This window comes from Diplotaxodon limnothrissa, linkage group LG11 (assembly GCF_057381915.1).
Source record: "Diplotaxodon limnothrissa isolate DT_005_m linkage group LG11, D_limnothrissa_male_GT1.1, whole genome shotgun sequence".
Taxonomy (NCBI): domain Eukaryota; kingdom Metazoa; phylum Chordata; class Actinopteri; order Cichliformes; family Cichlidae; genus Diplotaxodon; species Diplotaxodon limnothrissa.
Window position 1 is genome coordinate 17,778,019 of NC_140606.1, and position 21,570 is coordinate 17,799,588.

The following is a 21,570-nucleotide window of genomic DNA, read 5'->3' on the forward strand; positions in this document are numbered from 1 at the left end:
AATTGACTGTGAAAGGAAGGGAAAGGAGAATGAAGCAGAACAGAAAAATGAGAACAAAAATAAAACTGCCTCACACTAAACCCCTGAGTATGGCAGGGTGTAAACTCCGGGAGAGTGCTTGGTTGGGAAGATCAACCAAACCACACTCTATTAAAACCATCTGATGAATTTGGATTCATTTTCAGACCTCGAATTTGTCATTGTAGTTTGAAAAGTACAACCTGGCATTAAAAAAAAGTTTGTGCGATGTGTTAGCATCCTGAACTGCAAATCAATTACATCCTATATTAAACTGAAAATGGTAAAACACACACACACACACACACACACACGCGCACACCGACAGGATTACAAAAATAACTGTCTCGTTCAGGTGCATTTTATGGATTTAACATCTTTTCCAGCCAACTGTTGTTGGCATGGAATTTCTGAGGTTACGTGAGCATATGACATCTTTGTATTTTCTATTTTCCATCTAATTTTATTTCTATGCATTTTTCTTTTTCTGGCTTTTTTTCCCCTCGTTGGTTCCATTAGTTGCAAGTACATGTTATTGGGTCAGTCTGAATAAAACGCTGTGGCATCTCATTAGCAAAGTACTGCAAAGTAATTGGGGGTAAAGACCCAAACAAACTCAATTATAGCTAATAATGGGCCAGTACTTCTACTCTTAAAGAAAACCTGACTGTCCATTAGCACAGTACTACTAATGGAGGCTTCTAACCTTGGGAATACATTGGGTACAACTTTGTTGCTAAAGCTGATCATGGTAACATAAAACAATGCTTGGGATTTGTTATATATGCATCCTAAAAGCAGCTCAGTTCTGGTTCGCTCAAAGAAGGAAGCAAGAAGAATGAGTTGAGTAAAGTTTGAATTATCTGACTGTTTTGCTTCGCTTAATGCGCCTTATAATCCGATGTGCCTTATGGTCCAAAAACAAAAACAGTAAGCATAAACTGCATCCTTGACATTCACGGAAAAATAACATTGATCCCCAGAAACCTGAAGCACAAAGGACAAAATTTGTGGGCCAAAAAGTACTGCCTCACAAAAGACACCACTAATCACACTATGATATTACTCCATATATAAAACAATATTGTGCTCAAGAATGACCATGTTTTTCAATTAGTAGGATGGTGGATTCGTTAATCCTGATAGTTTCCACTATCCAGTGAGTAATGTTGTGAAGCATCTCGCAGGTGGAAGCTGGGATCATCTGTAATATGGTAACATTTTTTTATATAATCGATATACAAGAAGTGATATATAAATATGTTCCGTAGAGGAAAGTTCAGCTGTTCTTCCTCTGATGGTTCATAGTTAAATACTGGATCACATTTAAACCAGTGATAAAAAAAAAAAAAAGGTTAATCACAGTCTATCTACAGAGCAGATACACTACAACTTTACACAAATTCTTTGTCAAAAATAAGTAACACGCAATAACCTAAAGATGACAAAAAAAGAGGTCATTCTGTTACGGCACAAACAGCTACATTATACATGTCGATCCACTTGTTCCACTGCATTTGTTGGACCATCTAACACCTCGCACACTAAAATGCTGCAATCCCTCTCTTATAATCGTTCTGACATTCATTTAAAATAGCAGAAGAATTTTCAATGACACAAATCACCACAACGGTAAAAGAAAACCGAGCTATCCATCCATCCATCTCTCCTTCTCAGAGTATTGCTTCGCTGAGGGCACTAAAGATGGCAGCTAGGTCACAGGACCTTGCTGTGGAGAAAACACAGACAGATGGGACCCCGTGTGCGTGCACACACACCGACACACACACACACACCACCAGGGGGTCAATCCATCTTAATGTGATCAGGCCCAGCTGAATGGATCACACCAACATTAATCTCAAGAGACAGTCAGTGGCCTGCTTGTGTGTCTGTGTGTATTTGCATCAGTAACGTGCAATGTGTGTGCGTTCGTATGGCTGTGTTCAAGTGTGCTGCTGTTGCTGAACATTTGTCCAGTATCACAACAATGCATTAGCGGTTTCGACTTCTCCATTAGCCAGGACGGTCTGTGACAACTAGACCAACGCTGAGCGCAAGAGGAGCCTGTGTCCCTCCCTCGCTGTGGCAGGCACATGCACGCCTTTACTTTGTATTAAAGTTGCGATGGATGATAAATTATTTGAAATAATACAACAATTTTAAAGCTGCTTTTACCATTCAGGAAAACTAAGCAGCTGCAGTGACGTAAAGACGCACTTTGATAGTTAAATCCAAATATTTCTTGGCCTACTTTATATCTGTCCTTGCTCCCTCTTCTGTTTTGTCCCAGTTAATTAAACCACAGAGGTAGCTGTTGTACCTGACAACAGTGTAGTTCATCAATGTGTTACAATGAGAAAGGTTACCTCCCCAATGTGCGTGTGTGCGCGCGCGTGTGAGATGAAGACGGAGAGATTGTGTGGTTGCAGCCTTGAAAAGGTAACAAAGGGAGGAAAACCCTGAGGTTCCTCTATACATTTGTAAGCCTGCCTCAATACACACACACACACACACACACACACACACACAAACAAAGTACAGTTCCCTTCGGGAAGGCTCCCTTGTGCTGCATATTAAGAACAAGAAAATAATTTCTCAGTGATAAGTATTTAGAATCTAGACATTAATTAGAAAGCTACACATTAATTAGAAAACAGCCATCGGTGTGTATTAGTGTTCGTCGGGGCTCGTATTGTGCCAGCTTCAAAACGCAATTATGAAAACAAAGCTTAAACTGCGAGGGGAAGTCTGAGCGCCATGCAAATTGTAAAGCAAGATTAGTCATTGCGCTTATTGTCGAGACGGGGAGACGCTGAAGTGGGTATATTAGCAAACAAAATCTCCAAACTGCTGTTATATGGCTGAACAATGCCTCGAGCCTGTGAGTTTGCTGTTAGTGTCATCTCAAAGTCAAAGTGGAGGTGGCGAAATAATATGGAGTCAAGGAACAAAGACTGCTGACACAATGACGTTAAGACCTATTAGGAGCAATGAATAGAGGGGTTATTAGTAATTCAGAAAAAGATTGGCAGTTAAAACCCATTTCAAGTTGCATGGGAACTGCACACACACCGATGATCTTGTGTAAGTCATAAAAAAGGCAATATTCATCACATCAAATATTATTAGGAGCTCTAATCATAAGGGTTTGGGATTAAGCGGCGCTTGTGGCGCTTAGTCAATGGGGGTTAAGTGGAGTTGCGAGGGTGGGTTTGAAACGACACAGAGATTTTACTTCATTTTTCAAAAGTGTAAATTTGTGCGAACACTTTTCTACGGTGGCTCGCTGACTTGTGACGATTGGTTAACACTCTGAAGCTGTGTGTTAGGTAAAAAAAAAAAAGTTTTTGCACCAATATTTCACATGAGGATTGGTTGTTTTTGCGTATTTGTGTGTGCATGGATTTCAGTGAGCTTCCTTTCATCTACGAGTGTGTGCTCTAATGCAGCTGGGCCCTGTTTCTCTCTGTGTTCAATCCAGCCTTTGTTCATGACCTCTCGAGTTCTCTTATCGAGTCTCATGTTCCCCGTGTTAAATACTGAAAGAGCTCTGTGTGCATTTTCGAAAATGTGTCACATGTTGACCCCGCGTTTCTGAAACTACTACAGCAGCTTTGCTTGTTGTTTTGACTGAAAAAAGTCAGCGTGAGTATGTGTGTGAGAGCGTGTGCGCTTGTGTGTGAAACCACATCTCCACGTCCACGTAGTAGCTGTGTTTTCCCAACTTCTTGTTTTGTCTGTAGTCTGACCTCGAGACGGTGTTTGTGCTAAAGTCAATCAGCCTATTGTTGCTGGAAAAGAATGGTGGGATATTTGTTTATTTTGGAACTCACTGATAAAGTGTCACGTGAAGATATGCTATGAGGTTAGGCCTACAATCAGGCTGACTGAGTCAGGTAATCGGCTCACTTCTCTGGCTTACTAACCACTTTGCACTCTAACTTACTTGATTTTTAAGTCCCCTTTTTGCTGATGATCTGAATGCTGAGCTGACTCACACAGTAGGTAGATTCAGAGGTCAAAAGGATCTGCACACAGTAATAACCGTCAACTGACAGCTTGTTTTGCTGACTTACTACTTCATGCAAGTCACTAGACAAAACAGTGGTTGGAGACCGCAGGTCGCCTGAACTGATTGTGACCGTTTGCAATGAACTTGTGATCTTGTTGCTTGAAGTTGATGAGCAGATCTGCAACCACTTACAAACAGCTGCCATCTTCAAAGCAAGTTTGATGTGTCAAGGTGATAAAACGGCAAGACTGAGCCAGTCTGCTGTCAGTCTGCAAAAGAACTGCATCAAGTTGGCAATTACATGTAATGTGTGTGTGTTAATATGGTATAAGTTGTCCACATATACATAAATTTAAAGTAAACAACAATTCACATTAACTACTTACATTTAGAGTTCAGCTAGAACCTCAGATTTGAAACAGAAATTCCTCCACAAACCTATTATTATATTGGAATAAAACCAGAATAGAACCAGATGACAACCAGTTTGGTTGAGTTCCCTGTTGCAGAGAGATGCACTGCAGATTGACTAAAACAAGTTGGCAACGTCTCTAACTACACATTAGAGAGAAATTATTTTCAAATGCAGTCAGTGTGCAACAGAATTTTTACTCCATTCTTACTGAATTATCAAGGAGTGACTAGTCAAATGCCTTAAAGTGGACCTATTATGCTCTACCATGTATATAGTGTGATACAGTGGTGGTTACTCACATAAAACATGGCTAAAGCTTTTTTCTTCCTCTTGGCTCTGTATGACGTCACTAAAAGTCGATATCTGCTTTAAGCAGATGAACCGAGGGGCTTCAACAAAGCCCAGTCTAAGATAAATAAGGGTCATTTTAAACCGTAAATCATGCAAAGCTACTCTAATCAAATCCACAAATAAAAATATGCAGCTGGAAATGTGCATAACAGGTCCACTTTAAAGCTGTTGTCATTTTACATCTAGCAGAATCTTTGCATATATTAGAGGATGTAAAGGAATTATTGAGACCTTTTAAAATGTTTTGGGTTTTTTCTCAATTAAGAGTTTTCAAAAGGTTCCTAAACATTTTATTACAAACGTAACCACTCTCTTCTTAAACTCCATTCCTCTAAAGCAACAAAACAAAATGACTGGACTGGACTGCATGTGTCTGCACCACTACAGATAATGTAGTGGAAATCACCTCATTACTCGGCTGGTGTTTCTTATTGACAAAAAGTTGCTGCTTGAGTCACAAATCTTCTCTAAAATAGTCACTCGTGTGTGTGGTCTGGGTGTTGCTCAGATTGTAGGGATGTAAATTTGTTTACACCGTCACAGTATGTCAATGTGTTTTCCTTGGGAGGATAAAAAAAAAGCTCCTGTAATGTCTGTCATCAAATTTTTAGGTGAAGACATGTTGTTAAGGTTGAAGTAAGCTTAAGTTTTGACATGTAGTAGTTATGGTTAAAGCTCCAGAACATTTCGAACTGAACGTAATGCCCCCTGAAATCATGGACACACTAATAAACTACTGTGTGTATGTGTGTGCACGAGTGTGTGTGTGTGTAAATTGTGTTTGCCTGTGACACACTGGGACTAATTCAGTTACTCAGGGGTTCTGTAGCATAATACCTTGTAATGACACACAATCTCATTTTGTCCAAGGAGACACATCAATCTTTTGGATTTACTGTGGGGAGCACAGTCTGTCCTGGTGAGCGAGTGTGGAGAATAGTGTACGGAGTGTGTGCGTGTTTGTCCTGAGCATATATTTGTGTGTTTGTGTGTTAAGCAGTGGGAAAGAGGGAAATGGAATAAAGTGTTCAGACCACTGGAGCTGAAAACTACCCATACATTGGTTTGATAAACAGCAGGAGAGGCCACTGTGGTACACAGCTAGAAGAGGTGTGCACATATGTGTGTGTGTGTGTGTGTGTGTGTGTGTGTGTGTGTGTGTGTGTGTGTGTGTGTGTGTGTGTGTGTGTGTGTCAAGAATGAAATAGAAAAAGAAAATGAGAATTCTGTTGTGGAGGTGTATGTGCGTGTGTGTCTTGTGCTGAAGTGCAAAATCAAAATGAGATTGTGTGTATATTGGGCATCCATGCGTCTCTGCGACTGTTCACACATATGTACGTGAGAAGAAAACCTTTTGTAAACACCCTTCATTCTGCTGTAATTCCACTTTTCTGAAGCACATCAGCACATTTTCTCCATCTTTTGTTGCTGCTTGACATGATGCATTTTCACTTCTGCTCTTTCAAGAGAAAAACAACACAGAAAAGAAAAGATGAGATCATTGACCAACGGCAAACAAAATGAAAATGCAGTCAAGCGGCGCGGTCCAACGGGATTCTGTTGTACGACGTGGAAGAGATATGGACCGATATCATGCAGAATGACTGTGGATATTAGAATCTGAAGTTAGAGAAAATATACCTGCTTTGATTATTAGGTAAAAAAAATGATGTATAGGAGAAGGAAAAAGGAAAAAGAGACGTTGATCTCGAGTCCCATTGACTTCCATGCTGTTGCTATGAAACTGAAATTACAAAACATAAGTCTTTTTAAGTTATCGAATAACTTTGCTAATGAGTTTGCATCTCTCCATCTTTTCTTCTTGTGTGACACTCCCCTTTAAAGCAGATACTTTTCTATAACACCAACACCTGTATTCCTTTTGTAACATTAGCATTCTTAAGTGCCTATAGGGAACAAATAAATACAAAAAAACATTTAATAAAAATAATAATGTTTGCCTTATGCCGGATGCCCCACCTGATCCAACCCCACAGGGATTCGTGTCTTCTCCCAGGATCGCACCAGGAATCTTTCGATTATGCTATTCCCAAGTGACACCCTCTATAAAGTGCGCACTCAATGAGTTTTGCTCTGACTTTTTACCTTGCTTAGTCAAGGAATGTGCCATATAAATACATAAATCAATCATAATGACATTGATTGATCTGCAAAGAGAAACGGTTAAGAGGACTAAGAAAAGAATCCAAGCACGGAGGAAGCTCTGAAAGTGAAACACGCCAATCACATACCGATGACTGTCATTTCTTTTCTTGGAATAGGACCAGCATGATTATTCAAAGTCAAAATTAGAAAAGCGAACTGAGAACTAAGAGTTAAAAATACACATAAGCACAAAAGCTGTTTTTTTGCGTTGTTTTTCAGAAGACCGATCACAGCGACACACTACTGATGGCGAAATTTAATGACAGAAATGACCATTTTGAGCAGACTGGAATTAAAATGATTACTGAAGACGAATTTAAAAGTAATCCTATCAGACATAGAGGCTAATATAACTTCTAAATATGAAAAAAAGGGCTTTCTCCAAATTTTGTGATGTTATTTGCTTGACACTTTAATATTTACTGGGGAGGCAATATTCTTAATACTGAAATATTAAGACGGGCAGCACATGCTCAAAAACTTTTGCACAAATTTCACTGAAGCTAGGGCTGTGCGATATGACCAAAATCTCATATCCCGATATAAGAATTCTATCATCCGATAACGATATAAATCACAAAAATGTAACATTTTCTGTAAATTCTGTGAATCTCGGGCAGCTTGACTTGCAGGAAGTGGTTCCAGCTGGGCGTCATGTAGCTGGAGTCGAGTGTTTTAACAGATGCATGAAACGATACATTTTTAGACATAAGTTGTAACAGCCGCCGTTTCTTTTTGAGTATTTATTACACGGCGTGCTGTGGGGAAAAGCCTGTTCTAACGTTTGAGTCTAAGGTTTATTTTTTAGCACCTGACGGCTCGTTTTTGCTTCTCATCCGTAGATACTCTGCATCCTCTTTCACGTGATTCAGTTTATTTTGAAAAGTCTCAACAGGATCTTGAGCTTTATTGTGAAAGGTTTGTGGAAAATAAACAAGCGGACACGCAATGGTTTTACCGTCGTTGTTGCTAACGACAACGCATAAAAACAGGCGCTTGTCCGTCTGTAGTGTGGTTATATTAAATATAAGAGAAAGAGAGCACTTTAAGAAATGAATATAGCCACTACAGTGACCATCAAAACCATGAAAAAATATTGCCGTAAACAGTTCATTTTGCGACACAACAAAACAAACGATAGCGTAAAATGAAACGATAGACGTTTTTATATCGTCATCCGATATATATCGTTATATCGAACAGCCCTAACTGAAACAACATTGAGACACAAGCAAACAAATTAAACCACAGAATAAAATTCACATCGCTTTCTGTTTAAATAAGAAACACCTGCCATCCAGCACCTGTATGCAGCTTTTTTGTTTCAAGTAGCGTGCATTGTTTGTTGTTGCTAGCTGACATGCATGAGTTCAGAACTGGCCAGTGGACCATCTCAATCCAGCCTCCAATATCCTCCAACCTTAACAAACCTTCCAAAGATAAAATAAAAAACTACACTTAAATCAAGTCTCCACCTGCAGCAGCTTCTGTTAGGGTGGCCTTCCAACTCGCACACAGCAGATCAAGGACTACGATACCCAGGTGCTCTTAAAAACGGCAGGGTCTGAGTGTGTCAAACTGTGGGATGAAAGCATCTGAGGACTGCCTGTAGTTTCTTCCCTTGTTTAGTTTTGACTAAAGCATTTAGACCTTCATTCTGATCCGTCCTTGTTACTCAGGGATACGTAATGTCAAAAAAACAGGAGTCATAAAGTGATGTTGTATCTGCAGCTTAACATCTGAGTCCTAACCCTGCTCTAAGGCTAATTGATTTTCTGTGCACCAAGACATTAGTGACCCCAAATTTACCCCACTCTCAGCTGGCTAAAGTGTTGTGCAATACACCTTAGACACAATGGTTAACACAAATCTACGTGAAGGTCAGCACTAAAGTTGATAAGGCCTATTATTCCACTGTGTCGGCTCGGAGAGGGGACACAAATCACAGGAAACAAGGAGGCTAACACATAGGGGGCCTCCCGGATAACACAAATATGTTCACAATGCACTCATACATACATTTTTTTACATGCTCATCTGGCTTTGTTTACATTGTGTCTGTGTGCATAGCGTAGGTGTATTTTGCTACACTGATTGTGGTTGACTATATAAATACATAAATGAAAACAGCAGATAACAAAATAGAAAAAATAAACTGTTTTTTTCTTGAGATTATTAAAGCCAAATACAAATAAAGCATCTAAAACCGTCACGTGAAACGTTTTAATCATCCATTCAAATCCCTAACAATGGATTCATGCGATATTCAACACAGTAATGGGAAGATAAATTAGCTTTCTGTTAAGTAGATAAGAACATTACTATTAATGTCACGAGGTGAAAAGAAGAAAAAAAGAGAGAGAAATCAGGGACAGGATAGAAAACCGTGAACAAAGGAGAGAGAATAAATTGGTGTACAAGTTCCAAGGTTATCCATTATAGTCCCTGGACTGAGAAGAGCAGCAGCTACAAGAGGAAGAAATGTTTACTCTCCTGTAACAAAAACGAAGAGCACTGAAATTTATCATGCACTCAATTTTCTGATCCTCCGATCTATTTGAAACCTATTGTAAACCTAATATGCGGGCATCCAACGGTATATTTTTGCATTAATATTTATTTTAATTGAGATCTATAAATTAAAAAAAATGCACCATCATTCCATTGGAATATTTTGTTTCAAAGTTTTTTGATACCTCTTGATATTAGCAGTTCAACTTCAAACTATTTGTTGCAAAGGACGAAAAGCCAGCACAGCGCTCAGTCGTCACAGTGCAGTCGGCCTTCGGGCAATTCTTCAAATGTGTTTCAGAGAGCTTTGAAACACATTTGAAACACAGCCTAGTCTTGCTGCCTATTCTGATACCATCCTGTCCACCTACTGGTCTGCTGGGAGCAACAATACAGTTAGTTATTGGTTAGAGGTTAGAAGACGGGATCATGTGCACCTGACTTTAACACGCTGCAATCTCAATGACAGAGAGAACTGCCTGAAATGCAACTAAACAGAGAACGGGGAAGAGACAGCTAATGAAACGTAATGAGCTGTAACAGCGGAACAAAGGACTTTTTTTACGCCTGGAATCTAATGGCAAAGGTTGATACAGACACAGCAAGACACACACACACACACTTAATGACCCATTCTGTGCAAGTGGTTGTAAATTCCTGTTTATGACACTGAAGCACCACATCTGAACTTGCTCACAAAAGGGTTTTGAACACACACACACACACACACACACACACACACACACACACCCCCAATGTTTAATCAGAATTTGACACCCAATCCCAATGTCTTGTTTATTTGCCTGTTCTTTTTTGTTCGTTTCCCTTTTTTCAGGGAGATTTTTCATTATATACAAAGTTTATTCCAAACACTTTGCATTTTTCAGCCCTTCGATGTATCGTTGAACGATCACATATTAAAATCATAAAAATATTTGAAAATACACCCCACATAAAACACTCACAATTAAGTTGGCCACTATATTTCAAATAGTGTTTAAAAATCCAAAAACAATCGCCGTCGGATTTTCAATCCATGTAAAACAATCCAAAAACAAATAATGAGGAGGAAAAATTATACCAAATAAAGAGCACAAGCAACAACATGAAGTCAACATCAAAAATATAAGGAGCGTGGTTTTCAAAGCAACAAGATCTTATTCAAAAACTCTTCATCCCATTCCCACATCTATTGCCTCCATTGCTTCACCACTCTCACTGACTATTCAATGTATCCACAAGGTGTGAAAAAGCCTAGGTTGATAAACATCCAAGTTCTCAAGGTTTGAATTACATGGAATAAGAGGCAGATGACACTATGATTTTCTCATTTTCTGGGATTATCCATTTCTGTACCACCTCTAAAGCTTACAGAGAATGGTCCAACAAAGAGAAAATATCCAGTTAGTATCAGTTCTCTGAGTGAAAATACCTCATTGATGTCAGAAATCAGAGGAGAATAGACTGAATGTTTGAGCCGATAGGGAAATAAGCGCTCATTAGAACAACGGTATACTTTTAGAACTAAGGTATGCAGAACAGCATCTCTGAAAGCACAGAAGATTCAAGCAGATGTTTGGATATATTGTGCATGATGATGGCTCCAGCAGTATAAGACCAAGAGCCACTCAGCTCAGAACAGGAAGGTGAGGCTATAATTCACACATGCTCACCAAAAACTGGACAACAGAAGACTAGAAAAATGTTATCGAGTCCAATGAGTCTCTTCTGCTGCAACATTAAGATGGTACAGTCAGAATTGAACATCAACATCATGAAAGCACGGTCCGTCTTACTTTATGAGGTAATAAAGTGGTGTAACGGTTTGGGGGATATTTTCCCTTCATACATTGGGCCCATTAGTATAAATTAAGCATTATTTAAATGCTACAACTTGAGTGAGTATTGTTGCTGACCATGTCCATCATCCCCCTATGACCACAATGTACCCATCTTCTGATGGCTGCTTCCATCAGCACTTTCGGGATGTGGTGGAACGGAAGACTCACATCATGAATGTGCAGCAACTGTGAGACGCCATCACGTCGATATGGACCAAAATCTCTGAGGAATCTTTTCAGCACTTGCTTGAATCTATGTTATGAATAATTAAGGCAACCCTGAAAGCAGAAAGGGGCCCAACCCACTACTAACAAGTGACAGCAAAAGTGGCCAGTGAGTGTATATTTGCAATACAACATGCATAATATATATGACTCCCAATGTTTGGAAGTGTGAAAGTGAATCCAACTCAAATCCAAAATCGGAAGCAAAATGAAACCAAATTAAAATTCCCAGCTATTTTAAACAAGCTATTGTTGAACCAATATTAAAGAAACCAAATTTGGACACATCTCTTCCAAGCAGTTAAAGACCAATATCAAAATTACCAATGGTGTCAAAGATCTTGGAAAAAACAGTTGGAGAACAACTTAACAACTTTTTGGAGAAGAACAATGTTCTGGACATTTTCCAGTCTCGTTTCCGCAAATTGCACTCCACTGAAAAAGCTTTGCTTAAAGTGTCTAGTGACATTCTGATGGCAGCAGACTCTGGAGAGTACACCATTCTGGTTATGCTGGATCTCACCTCTGATAAATAGGCTGAAGGACTTGTTTGGGATAACTGGTGTTGTTTTAAAATGGTTTATGTCATATCTATCTGCGAGTTCTTTTACTGTGTGTATGAATCATGTGTTGTCTGAATCATCAGTTCTGCCTTCTGGGGTACCTCAAGGATCTGTTTTAGGTCCGATTCTCTTTTTGCTGTATATACTCCCTATTTGTCTCAACAAATCAGCTCTGGATCGCCTTCGAACTCTACAGAATGCCGCGGCAAGACTTTTAACTGGCACAAACAAGAGGTCACACATTACTCCAGTTTTGGCTTCTCTTCATTGGTAAATTTTAATTATAACTTCTAGAGCTCTGCACAGTGAAGCTCCCCAGTATATCTCTGAACTGTTAAAACCTCATGCTTCATCCCGAACACGTGGGGATCGGGCTTTTCGGGCACTGGCACCAAGGCTGTGGAACTCCCTGCCGTTGTCTTTACGCCGTCTAGACTCCACTGACTCCTTTAAAAAGCAGCTGAAGACATTTTTATAGAAACGAGCTTTTGATTTTAATTTTGTTGCCATGATGCCAGGTCTCGCTTGGAAATGAGATTTTTAATCTCAATGAGATATTTTTACCTGGATAAATAAAGGACTAAAATAATTAATTTCTTCACTGTTTTTTTATATTATTTTTTTTTGTATTTCTTTTTTTATTGTGAAGCACTTTGTGATTTTTATCTGTGAAATGTGCTATATAAATACATTTGGCTCACTTACTTACTAAAATAAACCTACAAATGATATAAGGATCAATATCACAGGAACATGGTGGCCCTTTCAAAGTACAATCCAGGACTGTTGTTCATTTATGTAGCTAGTAAAGACAACTAAAAGTAACTGTGCTACTGGCCAAGAAGAAATCTAACAATGTTTCTTTAATACAAAGCCGAGGCTACGTATGGCCTAGCTGGACTACGGTGAATGTATTCTGATGAGATGAAATTAACTTGGTGGGGGCGGAAAGCCAATCTAATGTGGATTTAACAGGAGCAAATGAAATTAATATGCAACTTAATGAAACTAATATTGTGAATCAATCTGAACACAAAATTACATTTTCATAGGTACTCCCAGGTGAGTCACTGTGCCAGGCTTTTGGTAGGATTAGCAATAATAAAGCAAAGAGGATGGTTCCCTAGGTTCATCTACGAGATCCAGAATAAAATTAGCATGTGCAAAATAATTTATTTATTTCTTCTTCTTTTGGGAGGGTGTGTGTTTGTTTGCTTGTTAAATTGAAAATATGAACTACTTGACCTTTCACTCTGTGATCATCTAAAGTTCTAAAGCTCAGAGTCGTCTAATTGTTGGGGTTTTCGCTGAATTGTTGTAGTGTCTTTGCCCTAAGCACTTTGAGATAACTGTAATCTGGCGCTTTGATTTACTACATGTTGGATACCATTCTAAAATTCAAAATAGCACTAGTAAAATTCTAAGAAAAAATATCTTAGACATGGCAAAAAAAAAAAAAAAAGCATGGAGATATCAACCGGGTTTAAGACACGTTCAGTTTTTAAACCCTAAATTTATACGAGATTTGCAACTTTTCAAAGATCTGTGGAAGCCCTCCACCCTGAAGCATGACACCTACTTGACATTTGGCAAGAATAGAAGAGAGCGCCCTCAAATCAATGCATCCCACGAGTTCATATAAAAAGGCAAATTGGCAACAAACTCGAGACATTAAAAGCTACACGAATGAAGACACACACACATAAATGGTTTTGAGTGTTCTCTTCGGTTATTTTTAAAAAAAGTGAATGTGAGCGCCTGTGTCCCACACAAGGATTTCTCTGTTTTAACAGCTGACAAATGTCACCAGTGATGTCACCAAGACCTCAGAGGAATAATTACGACTGATCATCCAAAACTAGAAAACATAAAGGACACATTTTGTCTTCTTTCCATTACACCCCCAAACACACACAAGCACACACACAAGCACACACACACACACACACACACACACACACACACACTTTAACCTTAAGAGGACCATGTCAAATTACTGACAGCAGTGGCTGACCAGCTCATACAAAAGCGCATATTAAGCTTGGATTTTCAGTAACATAAGTGTTATCTGGAAGAGATTTGGTCGATTCACCCAATCAAATATTTGAATAATCCACTATTCTACTGAAGCCGTTTTGGTTAAAAACAAGAGGATTGGACTTCCGGTTGAGCTTTGATGGAGTAGGACGCGAGTCTGGGAGCTCCCGCCGATTTCGATTAAATTGTTATTTATTCGCGCGTTTTGGCCGTATTTTCAGTCCTGTTTTGGTTTGTGGATTGTCTTGTTGAGAAGTTTTACTCGGGCCGGCGTAAAATGGCAGCAAAAAATGTTAAAACCCGCAGTACTATTCAGACACAACTGAGGCCTAGTTTGCAAACCGCGACCACACCCTCGAGTGAGCCGTCGTCTCCTGCAAAGCCCCCCACATGTCAAGCTAATCCTGATATTGAGGCTCTCAAGGTCGAGTTGCTGGCTTCGCTGAGGAAAGATATCGCCGACATCTTTAAAAAGGAACTTCAGGATACTCTGGGTGATGCTTTGTCTACCATTAAGTTCGACCTGCAGGCGGTGAAGACGCAGCTGGCGATCGATAAAGCTGCAAATGACGCTACCATGTCTGAGCTAAAAGGTACGGTGAAGGAGATGGAGCACGCACTTACTGTCTGCTCTGATGATATAGCTGAGATGAAAAACACTATCAAGGGTCTCACAGCTCATGTAGCCAAGCTGGAAAGTAAGTGTGAAGATTTGGAGTCCAGATCGCGGCGCAACAATGTTAGGATAGTGGGAGTACCGGAGGGCCCTGACACGTGCACCACTGCCGCCGTAGCTTCCTTGCTAAAAGAAGCATTTGATCTGGGGAAGGAGCCGCTTTTGGATCGTTCGCACAGGACCCTCCAACCCGCACCTAAGCCTGGCGACCGTCCACGAGCCATTGTATGCAGGTTTCATTACCACACTGACTGTGTCGACATTTTACGACGTGCTAGAGAACGCCGACAGATTAAAGTTGGAGATCGGACCATCTCAGTCTTCCCCGACTACACCGCCAGGGTGGCACGGGCTCGTGCTGCATTCAACACGGTCAGGCAGCAACTCCGTGGCATTGACGGTGTTCGGTATGGCCTGCTTCATCCAGCGCGACTCCGCATCACATATAAGGGTGTCGAGAAGGACTTTGTTTCGGCAGAGGAGGCCAGTGATTATGTCAAAACTTTGATTTCTGGGTGAGCCTCGTTAGCTCCTCAGTTTGATACTGTAATGCTGCTAAGGGTTCACGGTCTCCTTAGGTTTAACGCCACCTGTGCATTGTTTTCTTAGGCCATTGTGCTGGTTATTGTACTGTTGGTGTGCTGGTTCCTTTTATTTTCATTGTTATTTATTGAAACTGGATCATATAATATACTCTTGAACTTCGGACCAGTCCGGCACAATCTTCTCCAAGCTTGCTGCATTGATTTGCATAGGACTGAGTTGTTTTTCGTTTCTGTTAAATTTTTATTTATTTATTTTTTTGTTTGGTTGTTTTTGTTTTAATTGTTTATCTATTTATGTATGTTGTTTTTGTTTTTTTTGTTTTTTTTAAATTTTATGCACTTTTGATGATTTGTTGGAAAGTTCTCCTTCTGAGGAAGTCATATTTTGTACTGTGAGATCTTTTTTTGGTTGGTTGGTTTCCTTTTTATTTTTTCCCTTTTTAAAAAAAACATGTTTACTGTTACGCGCACACTGTTATGCTGTAGAGAAGTTGGCGAGAGGTTATTTTTCCCTCTCTCGCTTTTATTTTTATTTAGACAACAATTAGTCCAGTCACTTCAGTGAATCATTTTTGCTACTTTGGGGGTACACTGCTGTCTCCTTTGTTCTGTTCTGTGGAGACTTGGGGGTGTATTTGTGTTCAGGGTTGGGTTGGGGGGGGGCTGTCCCATTTCGGCTCTTCATGGCCACTGGCATTTTGGTTTGGTCTTTTTCCTCTTCCTTTTTGTAAATGGTTAATGGAAATATAGACCCCAGCATTGCTGGGTCAGGTATGCCTCTTAGATTCATTAGTTGGAATATCAGAGGTATGGGTAACCCTGTTAAGAGATCTAAGGTTTTTACTCACTTGAAACGTCTAAATTCTGACATAGCATTTTTACAGGAGACTCATCTTCGCATTAAGGATCATTATAGGTTATATTGCCCTTGGGTAGGTCAGGTCTTTCACTCAAATTTTAATTCGAAGGCTAGAGGAGTGGCCATTCTCATTAATAAGAAAGTTCAATTCACTTTGACCAATGTTGTCGCTGATAGGAACGGTAGATACATCATTGTTGCTGGTACCCTAATGCAGAAAAAGGTTTTGTTGGTAAATGTATATGCCCCGAATTTTGATGATGCTGAATTCGCTAATAGATTGCTGAGTAACATCCCCTTTCTGAATACACATTTGCTTATCCTTGGTGGTGATCTGAATTGTGTTTTTGATCCAATTTTGGATCGATCTAGTCCTCGTAATTTGACTCAATCATCTATGTCTAAAACATTCTCAGATTTTATGAAACAGAATGATCTTGTTGATCCATGGAGATTTCGCAACCCTTCAATCAAAAAATTTTCATTCTTCTCTCAGGTCCACCAGTCTTATTCCAGGATTGATTATTTTTTCATCGACAGAACTCTTAATTCATGTGTTAATTCTTCCGACTATTCTGGTATTGTAATATCTGATCATTCTCCTCTGCTATTGGATGTTCATCTTTCTACCCATAAACGTAGCCCTCCACTTTGGAGATTTAACTCTCTCCTTCTGGCGGATAAAGAATTTTGTGAATTTATTTCAGGCTCTATTGAGGAGTTCTTGTCCTTCAATCAGGATGATTCTGTCTCATATTCTCTGCTATGGGAGACTCTTAAATGCTACCTGAGAGGTCAAGTTATTTCTTACTCTGTCCGTGCTAATAAAAAGATTAATGCCAGGCTTAAAGAACTTATAGCTGCAATTAGTAACCTTGATCAAAGTTATACACTGAACCCTTCTCCAGAATTACTGAAGCAGCGCCTTGATTTGCAAGCAGAATTTGATCTTATGTCAACCAAAGAGGCTGAGCACTTATTACTACGCAGTCGTGGCTCATATTACGAATATGGTGACAAGGCTAGTCGCTTGTTGGCACATCAGTTACGACGTCAGGCCTCCTCGCGTGTGATCCCCATTATTAAACACTCTGATGACAATATTACTACAGATCCCTTGGAAATTAATTCTACCTTTAAAACATTTTACTCTTTGTTGTACAGGTCCGAATTTCCCACGGATAAAGCTAAAATGAATGCATTAATTCATAATCTTTCAAACCCTGTTATTGGTGCTAATGATGCGGGGCAATTGGACTCCCCATTATCTGTTGAAGAAGTATTAAAAGCTATTACAGCTATGCAGTCTAATAAAGCCCCGGGCCCGGATGGGTTTCCAATTGAATTCTATAAAACATTTATTGGTAAATTGGCACCATTGCTTTTGTCTGTGTTTAACGAATCCTTGGAAACCGGTTCATTACCACCTACTTTCACACAAGCAACCATAGTGCTCCTTCTCAAAAATGACAAGGACCCAACCTCCTGTGGTTCCTACAGGCCATTATCTCTGCTTAATGCCGATGCAAAGGTATTGGCTAAAGTAATTTCATCTCGCCTTGAGGATGTGCTTCCTCAAATTATATCTGAAGAGCAGAATGGCTTTATAAAGGGACGGCAATTGTTTTTTAATACCCGTACACTCTTTAATGTTATTTACTCAAAGCGTCTATTTGAACTTCCTGAACTTGTGATTTCTTTAGATGCTGAAAAGGCTTTCGATAGGGTGGAGTGGGAGTACTTGTTTGCAGTTTTAGAGAAATTTGGTTTTGGTGATAAATTTATTTCCTGGATTCGGCTTCTTTATTCGTCCCCTAAAGCCAGTGTTCATACTAATGATGTTTACTCTGATTATTTTGCGCTGGGTCGTGGTTGTCGTCAAGGTTGCCCTTTGTCTCCCTTACTCTTTGCCATTGCCATCGAGCCTCTGTCTATTACATTGCGATCTTCTTCTGTATTCAGGGGAATCATCCGTAATGGAATTACACATAAAGTATCATTGTATGCGGATGACTTGTTATTATATATGACTGACCCCGCATGCTCCATCCCTGCTGTTTTAAGTATTCTGGAGAACTTCAGTTCGTTTTCAGGTTATAAATTGAATTTGGGGAAAAGTGAGTGTTTTCCTGTTAATACGGCAGCACGTCAACTTCAACAGTCCGATCTACCCTTTCGTCTCAGTCCGTCTGGGTTTAAGTACTTAGGGATTAACGTGACTCGCTCTCTAGCTGGCCTTAAATCAGCAAATTTGTCTCCTCTTATATCTAGGGTCACATCTGATATTCAAAGATGGGGTAATCTCCCCCTTTCTTTAATCGGTAAGATTAACGTTGTTAAAATGAACATCTTACCAAAATTTTTATTTTTATTTCAGTCAATTCCCTTATTTTTGCCGAAACATTTTTTTGTTTCACTGGACAAGATTATTGGTTCTTTCATTTGGGGAGGGAAGCCACCTAGGGTCTCTAAAACTTTGCTGCAGCGATGCAGATTTAGTGGAGGACTTGCATTACCTAATTTTTTAGTCTATTACTGGGCCGCTCACATCCATAAACTTTGCTACTGGCTAAAATCTTCTGGTTCCTCGTGGTGTAAATTGGAGCTATCATCATGTAAGGGCTCTTCTTTACCGGCTTTGCTCTATTCCTCTTTACCCGTGAGACCCTCTCTGTACACTGATAATCAGGTGGTTCTTAACACACTCAAAATCTGGTTTCAGTTTAGACGTCACTTTAATTTTGTAATGCCGTCTTCCTCGGGTCCTCTAAGCAAAAACCATTTGTTTCCCCCTTCACTTTTGGACTCGACATTTTCAGTGTGGTGTGACAAGGGTATAAAACAGTTCAAACATTTATATGTGGATGGTGTTTTCGATAGTTTTCCCAACTTGTCTTCTCGTTACAATCTCCCTGTTACCCATTTGTTTCGCTATTTTCAAATTCGAAATTTTGTTGCTAAGTGTTTCCCAAATTTCCCCTCTTTACCTCCAGAACAGCAGTGGGAAACTACGTTATCATTTGTTCCTCATCACAGAGGAACCATTTCGAAACTCTATGATGCTATTCTGTCTTTTAGTAACCACTCTAATGTTAAGCTTAAGCGTACATGGGAAGAAGAACTGGGATTTCGAATACATGAGGAGTCTTGGGAACGGGCTATAACGAGGATACGATCTTCCACCTCCTGTGCTCGTCTTGGACTTATTCAATTTAAGGTCATACACAGGGTGCATTTCTCTAAGTCTAGACTTTCTGAATTGTATCCAGAAGTGGAAAATAAATGTGATAAATGCCATGGTTCTCCTTGTCACCTTAGCCACATGTTTTTTCTGTGCCCTGAGCTACAAGGTTTCTGGACAAGGTATTTTGCTATTATGTCAACTGCTCTTGGGGTAACTCTTCATCCTTGTCCTCTGATTGCTGTGTTTGGGATTCCTGCTCGCTCACTTACACTTGATTCCACACAAAGGGATATTATAGCCTTCACATCCCTATTAGCGAGACGTCTAATATTGTTGCATTGGAAGTCTGCTAAGTATCCTACTATTTCCCGGTGGCTTAAAGATGTCATGTTTTTTTTAAAACTTGAAAAAATTAAATATACGTTGAGAGGTTGCACAGCCAAATTTTTTCACAAGTGGCAACCCTTTATCTCTTATTTTGCTAGTCTAGAGGTATTGCCTGTTTAAATCTACTTTTGTTACTGTTATATTCCTCTAATATGTTTGATGGTTGTGTTGATCTGTGTGGGACGGGACGGGACGGGGGGGGGGGGGGGGGGGGGGGGGGGGGGGCGGCGTTGTGTTTTGTTTTTTTGTTGTTTTTTTCATATATATATATATATATGTTAATTTACTTAGGAAAATTAAGAAAGGTTGATTGTATTTCGGTAACTGCAAGTACTGTTTTCTTTTTTCAATAAAAATATTTTCAAAAAAAAAACAAAAAAAAAAAACAAGAGGATTTATTTGTTGCCAGCCCAACCCTTTGAAAAACAACAGCGAGATCATCTGGATCACACACAGACCTCCTGCTGGCAGGAGGCTCCAAGAGACTGACATCTGCACACCCATACTGCAACACAAAGCCACAAACACAATTCATATACAGTGGTGTGAAAAGTCTTTGCCCCCCTTTCTATTTTTTCATGTGTTTGTCACGCTTACAGTAAATGTTTCAGATCATCAAAAAAATTTAAATATTAGACGAAGATAACAGAAGTAAATACAAGATGCAGTTTCTAAATGAAGGTGTTTATTATTAAGGGGGGGAAAAGTTTGTGAAAAAGCAACTGCCCCCTAAACCTAATAAAAGGCTGGGCCAACCTTAGCAGCAGCAACGGCAATCAAGCTTTTGCAATAACTGCCAGTGAGTCTTTTATGGTGCTGTGGAGGAATATTTGCACACTTATCTTTGCAGAATTGTTGTAAATCAGCCACATTACAGGGTTGTAAAGAATGAACTGCCTTTTTAAAGTCATACCTCATACCATATGTCAATCAGATTCAGGTCAGGACTTTGACTAGGCCACTGCAAAGTCTTGATTTTGATTTTCTTAAGCCGTTCAGAGGCGGACTTGCTGGTGGGTTTTGGATCACTGTCTTGCTGATCAGAACTGTTGTGCTTCAGCAGTTCTGATCAGCTGGTCACACCTGGGAAACTTCACCACTGTTCCATGTTGTTGCCATTTGTGGATAATGACTCTCACTGTGGTTCGCTCGAGTCCCAAAGCTTTAGAAATTGCTTTATAACCTTTTCCACACTGAAAGATCTCAATTACTTTGTTTCTCATTTGTTCCTGAATTTCTTTGGATCACGGCATGATGTCTGACTTTTGAGGATCTTTAGGTCTACTCAACTTTGTCAGGCAGATCCTATTTAAATGGTAAATGGACCAGTTCTTGCATTACGCTTTTCTACTCTGGGCACTCAAAGCACTTTATATAACTTGTCTCATTCACCAATTCATACATGGCTTTTTTCTATGCTTTTCCTATGCAAGTGCTTTCTATCTAACCTTCACACACATTTGTTCATATTCCAACGATCACTTCTTCACACAGGGCCATGTAGGTTTGAATTTATTCTCCCTTATTATTAAATACCTTCCTTTACAAACTGAATTTTGTGTTTACTTCTGTTATCTTTGTCTAAAATTTAATTTTCTTTGATGATCTGAAACATTTAAGTGTGACAAAAAAAAAAACAAACAGGAAATCGGGAAGGGGGCAAACACTTTTTTACACCACTGTATCTCCAGGTTTAAAGACCCGCTTAAGCAAACACAGCAGAAACAGTCAAAAGCGTTAGTGCAAAGGTACACAAAGCAAGAGTTACAGATATTTA

At 39.6% G+C, this 21,570-nt stretch overlaps 1 protein-coding gene across 1 annotated transcript in view; it reads right to left on the reverse strand.

Moving 5' to 3' along the window:
• Positions 1-21,570, reverse strand: part of cdkal1 (CDK5 regulatory subunit associated protein 1-like 1) — a 260,633-nt gene that overhangs the window by 147,143 nt on the left and 91,920 nt on the right. The window lies entirely within an intron of this gene.